The sequence below is a fragment of the Panicum virgatum genome, chromosome 9N (assembly GCF_016808335.1).
Source record: "Panicum virgatum strain AP13 chromosome 9N, P.virgatum_v5, whole genome shotgun sequence".
NCBI classification, from domain to species: Eukaryota; Viridiplantae; Streptophyta; class Magnoliopsida; order Poales; family Poaceae; genus Panicum; species Panicum virgatum.
The window spans coordinates 23,285,446-23,290,889 of NC_053153.1; the positions used below are offsets into that span (position 1 = coordinate 23,285,446).

General features: G+C 43.7%; 1 long non-coding RNA gene across 1 annotated transcript; it reads right to left on the reverse strand.

The window, feature by feature from the left end:
- Positions 1-2,818: 2,818 nt before the first annotated feature.
- LOC120691933 lies at positions 2,819-4,672 on the reverse strand. Its single transcript, XR_005682422.1, has 2 exons — positions 4,621-4,672; positions 2,819-3,514 (listed from the first exon to the last, which is right to left on the reverse strand). It is a non-coding gene; the product is annotated as an uncharacterized LOC120691933 (long non-coding RNA).
- Positions 4,673-5,444: the final 772 nt, after the last annotated feature.

Here is a 5,444-nt window from a genome sequence, read left to right on the forward strand (position 1 = left end):
ATGATGGAGGGACGACGACCACGCAGCAGCTTTGGCATCGTCATCGCCACGTAATCGTGGCATCAACGTTCAAAGAACTCGACACTTTGAAGTTTTCGTTCTATGTGAAGACAGTTAAGCACAGAAAGAAAGTGATTGCGCAATTACCTTTAATTTGACTTGATCCCTAAAAGTGCCCTGCTTTTTTTCACACTACAAATACTCGTGTAGCATTGTACTCCCTCTATATCTTAATAGATGACATTTCAGACCAAACAATTGCACTAAAATAAACTAAAATTCTTGTCTTAACGACAAGTAAAAAGATACGGAGGGAGTAACTTACAGCTCGTATAAAGCACACGCACGAACTGATAGGTCTCGGTCTCACACGCTGCCACTTTTGACAAAAGCATCCTTGAAGGAACAAAATGCTACTAAAGGGGCTTGCGTCAACTGGGTTACCGGATATTACCTTGTCACATCAAGAGCAGCTGTCGCGCCGCGATCTTTCACCAAATGAGCAGAGATGACGGTATGGCTTATATTGTAGAAATCCTGAAGAATAAGAACGCTAGTGGGTGAGCTCATCATAGGCACATAAAACCGGGGCAAGGAAACTGCTTTGAACAAGCATACCACATCAGCATCAGCATCAGCAATCCAGCATACAGAGAATATGCATGGGGCCCTGAAGTGCGTTTGCCAGAAAGCAGCTCCTCACCTTTTCATCGGCTAATTTTATCAGCCAGTGCAGAAGAATGATGATCTGCCTCGGTTCACCGATTCATCATTCGCATTCACAATCACAGATCAACTCCAATGGGGGTAGCTTCTTTTTGGTAATTTTTTATGTTTTTTTGGAGCACTAGCTGTGTGATTGCGTGGCTCTGTTTTAAGCATGACGCACAAAATGAAAACAAGTTCTGCATCGCTCTAAGAAGTGTAAGTCAGCGATGCAGAATAGGGACAGTTTACCGGACAACCCTCTTCATATTGTACACCGTTTCTCCCACTTGTGCTTGCCTCCTATAGGCAATGAGGGTTCCTCTCCCACTCCACGTATACTTGAAACTTTCAACAACTTAATAGGAGTATATTGTTCAGCTGCACCGTACCTGTTTGGATCCAAGTTAAAGAAATATAACCAACATACCAACTCGTAACCGATCAAATGGTGCAAACCACTAGCTCGCTTGATCTCTTCTTCCCCATTTTAGCTCACCAGATCCACTCCAAGAGGAAGGGCATACATATAGGTCTAGGCTTATTAAGAAGTAACTGGGCTAAATTAACCCTTTTCCAGCTATCATGGTGACCCTGGAGCTTAACCGAAGGTGGCAGCCGACCCGCCTGAAAGATGCACTGGACTGGACACTAGAGTCTGGAAACAGCTGGGTGCGGCTAAAGGCAGTGCAGCATAGCTCTTCAGGCATACTTCCCATTCACGATTCAACATGGAAGGCCAAACCAGATATCACCGTCAGCCCTCAGTTCATCACTGTCATCTGCTTTCATCTTTGATCCCGTAAACGTCTCCAATTTGTGTTATGCTTGCAGGTAGAAAGCACGGGAGACGTGTCGCGGCGGAAGCATGCATGTCTGGTCATGAGTTCTTTCTCACGGGAAAGCAGTTTGTTGACGTTTTTGTGAAGAGAATAGGAAGGTGCAGCAACAATTGGGGTTGCATCTTCTCTAGGGCCAGCGAGTAGCCAGATCTTGAGCTATCCACATTATTCCGATCTGCAAAGAGGAAAAACTGCGGAACTGTGTTGTCAATAGGGTCTGTTAGTGAGCAGAGCACAAAGGGTTGTGTTGGAAGTGATGTGAATGTCTACAGAACCTTACAGTACACTAATCAGTAGCTGCTGAATGCGGTGGAGGAAAGCAAAGGTGGTTTAGTCTCAAATGTAAAAGTTGAATGTGAAATGAGATCCCACAAAATCAGATGCTGATGGCCATATTGAAGATTTCTTTTAACATCAGTAACCCTTGTCCTTGTTTCACATAAGTCTTCATTGTTACGGTTTCCGTCCCAAAAACGACAAACCCCACCAACCAATGGGAACTAATAGACATGTCCGAGATGTTGAAACTTTCAGGCAGCCATTGACCCTATGGTACCAGTAATTCAAGTACATCAAAAAAAAAGTCAGAGATAACAGGACTCTCCATGGCAACACGAATTAGAGAAACAATATCTGGAACCTTTACCAAGAATTAGGTACAATTGACCTCATGGTTGCAGTAATTCAAGTACAGACCGAAAAGAAGTCAATGATAACAGAACTCTCACCAACAACCATCAATTGGAGCGAGCAACCATACGTGTTAAGAAATCAAGAAGAGGGGAAACCCAAAAGGCAGAAGAACCGGACAGAGCAAACTGATGATGCAAGTATGCAACCAAATATCTAGGATTTTATATAACGGTCTACCATGAGTGGGGTTCATGACATCGATCTGTTGATTTGCCAAACCACAAAGCCCCAATGTTCCTCGGTGGTAGGTCTGGTCAATTAGAAATAGAATTGGGCACATGTGGGACCCATGAGGCTTGACTGCTGAAGAGTTAGCTAATGCACATGATCTTAAGAAATTAAAAGTTTATCTTTCTATATTTTTTTAAAATGTTTACTTTGTGTCTTTAAAGTTCGATAACTCTAGCAGGGTTCACGACTTCCCTGGCATCCTAGAAATGTTGCTAAAACAGTTCTTGGACCCATGGTGATGACTCAGGAGTCATGAAAAAATATGGATGTCAAGCACTGAACTGACACTGCACCACTTAGGTCCAGTGAAACATAACAGACACAACAACTAACAAAGTCACAAAATCTGTATGAAATAAGTATACATTCAAATATGGAGAAAAATCATGTTCCTGTGCTCAGATTTGAAGGATACATCCAGGAGACAGATGGAAGAGAAATATGATGACACACCAATTTGTCCGAGTAGGTCAGATATGTAGATCAATTAGGTTATCTCATGTTTTTAGTCTGGGCATAAAGTAGCTTGTCCCTATTTTGTTGTGGTTGATGAATGAGACATGGAAGTTGGAACCGTAGCTTACTGGCAAAGACTAGAATTAGCACTAGCATCCATATACCAGCTAGTTTGTCTAAAATTTACATGGTCTCTCCAGAGTCCAGACAACAAGAAAACAAGCCATATACCTTTTTATGCTGCTGCTACCCTCGGCTGTATGACGATCCCTTGGATGCCATTGGTCTCCTCTTCTGCTGAGAGCTAAATGTGGATCCAGATTTAACAAATCTTCTGCCTGGGCTGTTTCTAGGACGTTCTTCAAATGATTCTTCAGATTTTACAAATCGCCTAGCATTTCTTCTTTAGCTCTCGCAAATCTCCTAGCATTTTCAGCAACCTCTTGCCTCTTTTTCATCTTGCTAGTGCTAGGCCTATACAGAATAATTGAGCGGCCGATTTGGTCAACAGCAATAGATCCTGTTGACTCCTCAAGTTGCAGTATCACAGAGGTTAGTTCCGCAGGGCAGTTCCCGTGAATCTTTAGCTGTTATAGCATAGAAATGTTGGTGAGAAGAACGTGACTGATGTGAGAGGAATGCTGAAGGAAATGGAAAACCAAGCAAAAGCCTAATATACACTGAATCTTGCATCCTTATTTCATTCTTGCACATGAATTGGATCAAAGAAAATTTCATGAGAAAATTATCACAACTGTCAGGCATCAAATGCACAGAGCCACCCAATTCCAGCATCATGTCCTCCCAACTTGGGCAAGTTGAACACATGATTTCCTGAGTTTATATTATGATGGTTTCAGTTTCATGAAAAACTTGAATACATATAACTACAAGATGAGATTTCTTCACTTAGGTCTTATTGAAAGTGTTGGAATAAAAAATATTCTGTTAGCAGGAAGTATGAACAATAAACTTTGATGTCCATACCAACATTGATAATCTGTTGGAACCTCCTAAGTCCAAATGCAAACAGAAATTAGCCCATTGGAGCCTCTGTTGAGTGTTGATCATCAAAAATCAGCCCAAACCAACCTTATCATAACAATCTCCACAGCACAGTTTCAACCTGTCACCCATTCCATCCACTTAAGAGTTAAGACCCAAGTGAGCCAGTATTCCAGCTTTGGACAGTTGGCTGTCCTATTAATAATTCAGGGTTAGCACTTAGCAAAACCAACTTCTAAACCTACTTCTGATGAATAATATATGGAGTCAATTATCATTGGGCAGGAGAATCTTCTAGGTTTTAGCATCAACAATTGAGTGAACATGGGGGCATGTGTGCTCCGCGAGCATCAACTCGTATTCTCAGATCTAACTGCGCCTAACGGCTAACGCTTGCATAGATTTCTTCTCATTCCCATTAAGCCAGGAACTTAATAGAGCTATAGATATTTATTTCAGGTAAATGTAACAAGACCCAACTAAAATACAGTAACAGGTCCTGTTACTAGTTTGATTCAGCCCTCTTGTAATCAACTCAGACCATTATCAACACCACTACACCAGCCTATATGGAGTCAACACCGCTCCCACCCATGTGCAATCAAATACCAATCTATCGCATATAAGAAAAATACCAATCTATTACGTATAAGAAAAAATACCAATCTATCGCGTATAAGAAAAATACCAATCTATCGTAGTCTTAGCCCAACACTGCGGCTCAGTCTTTGCCAGCTTGCAGCGGGAGGAACTCCATCCATCCGGCGGCAACCAGCTTGCCACTTCCACTCTGGTGGTGAATCTGGTCTTTTGGCTGCTTCCTCACTGATCTCTAAGCATACCAGCTTCCACGTATCCCTGTGTCGTGGTGCTGCAAACCACGGCCGGGTGGCGGAAGGCACCCGCCCTAGCCCAGAGGGTGTGTACTCGGGGTTAGCTAGTCTTAGTTCGATCTCACTCAAGAACACGAGGAACACAGCAGGATTTAGAGTGGTTCGGGCCGCCGGAGCGTAATACCCTACGTCCACTGTGTGTTGTATTGCCTTCCCACGAGAGTGAGAAGTTTGCTAGAGCTTGAGTCTGGATTGTGGAGATCGTGTGTGAACCTGTGTTCTAGCGGGCGTGCTCTCCCTTTTATATGTCCAAGGGGAGCACGTACACTGAGCGGGGCCCCGACATGTGGACCCGGCGATGTATTATAAACTACACTTTGGCCTTCAATGGCTCAGATCCGGAGATCTTGTCGTCGGCTTCTGTGCGTAGCTTCTGACCAGGGATGGTCTTGAGTTGTCCTGTCAGAGTAGAGTCTAGCCTTTGCAGTCGCGCGTCGAGGGTCACGATGAAGCGCCGAACTACTGACTCAGTCCACTGTAGCAGCGTGCACTGTTGCTTCAGTCAGTAGCTGGTCATCATGACTCGTCGCTCATGCGCGCAGCGCTGAGTCTTTAATGCTTGTCTCGGTATCTGGCGATCCACAGTGTGGACTGACAAAAACTGCCCCGGTGCCCAGAG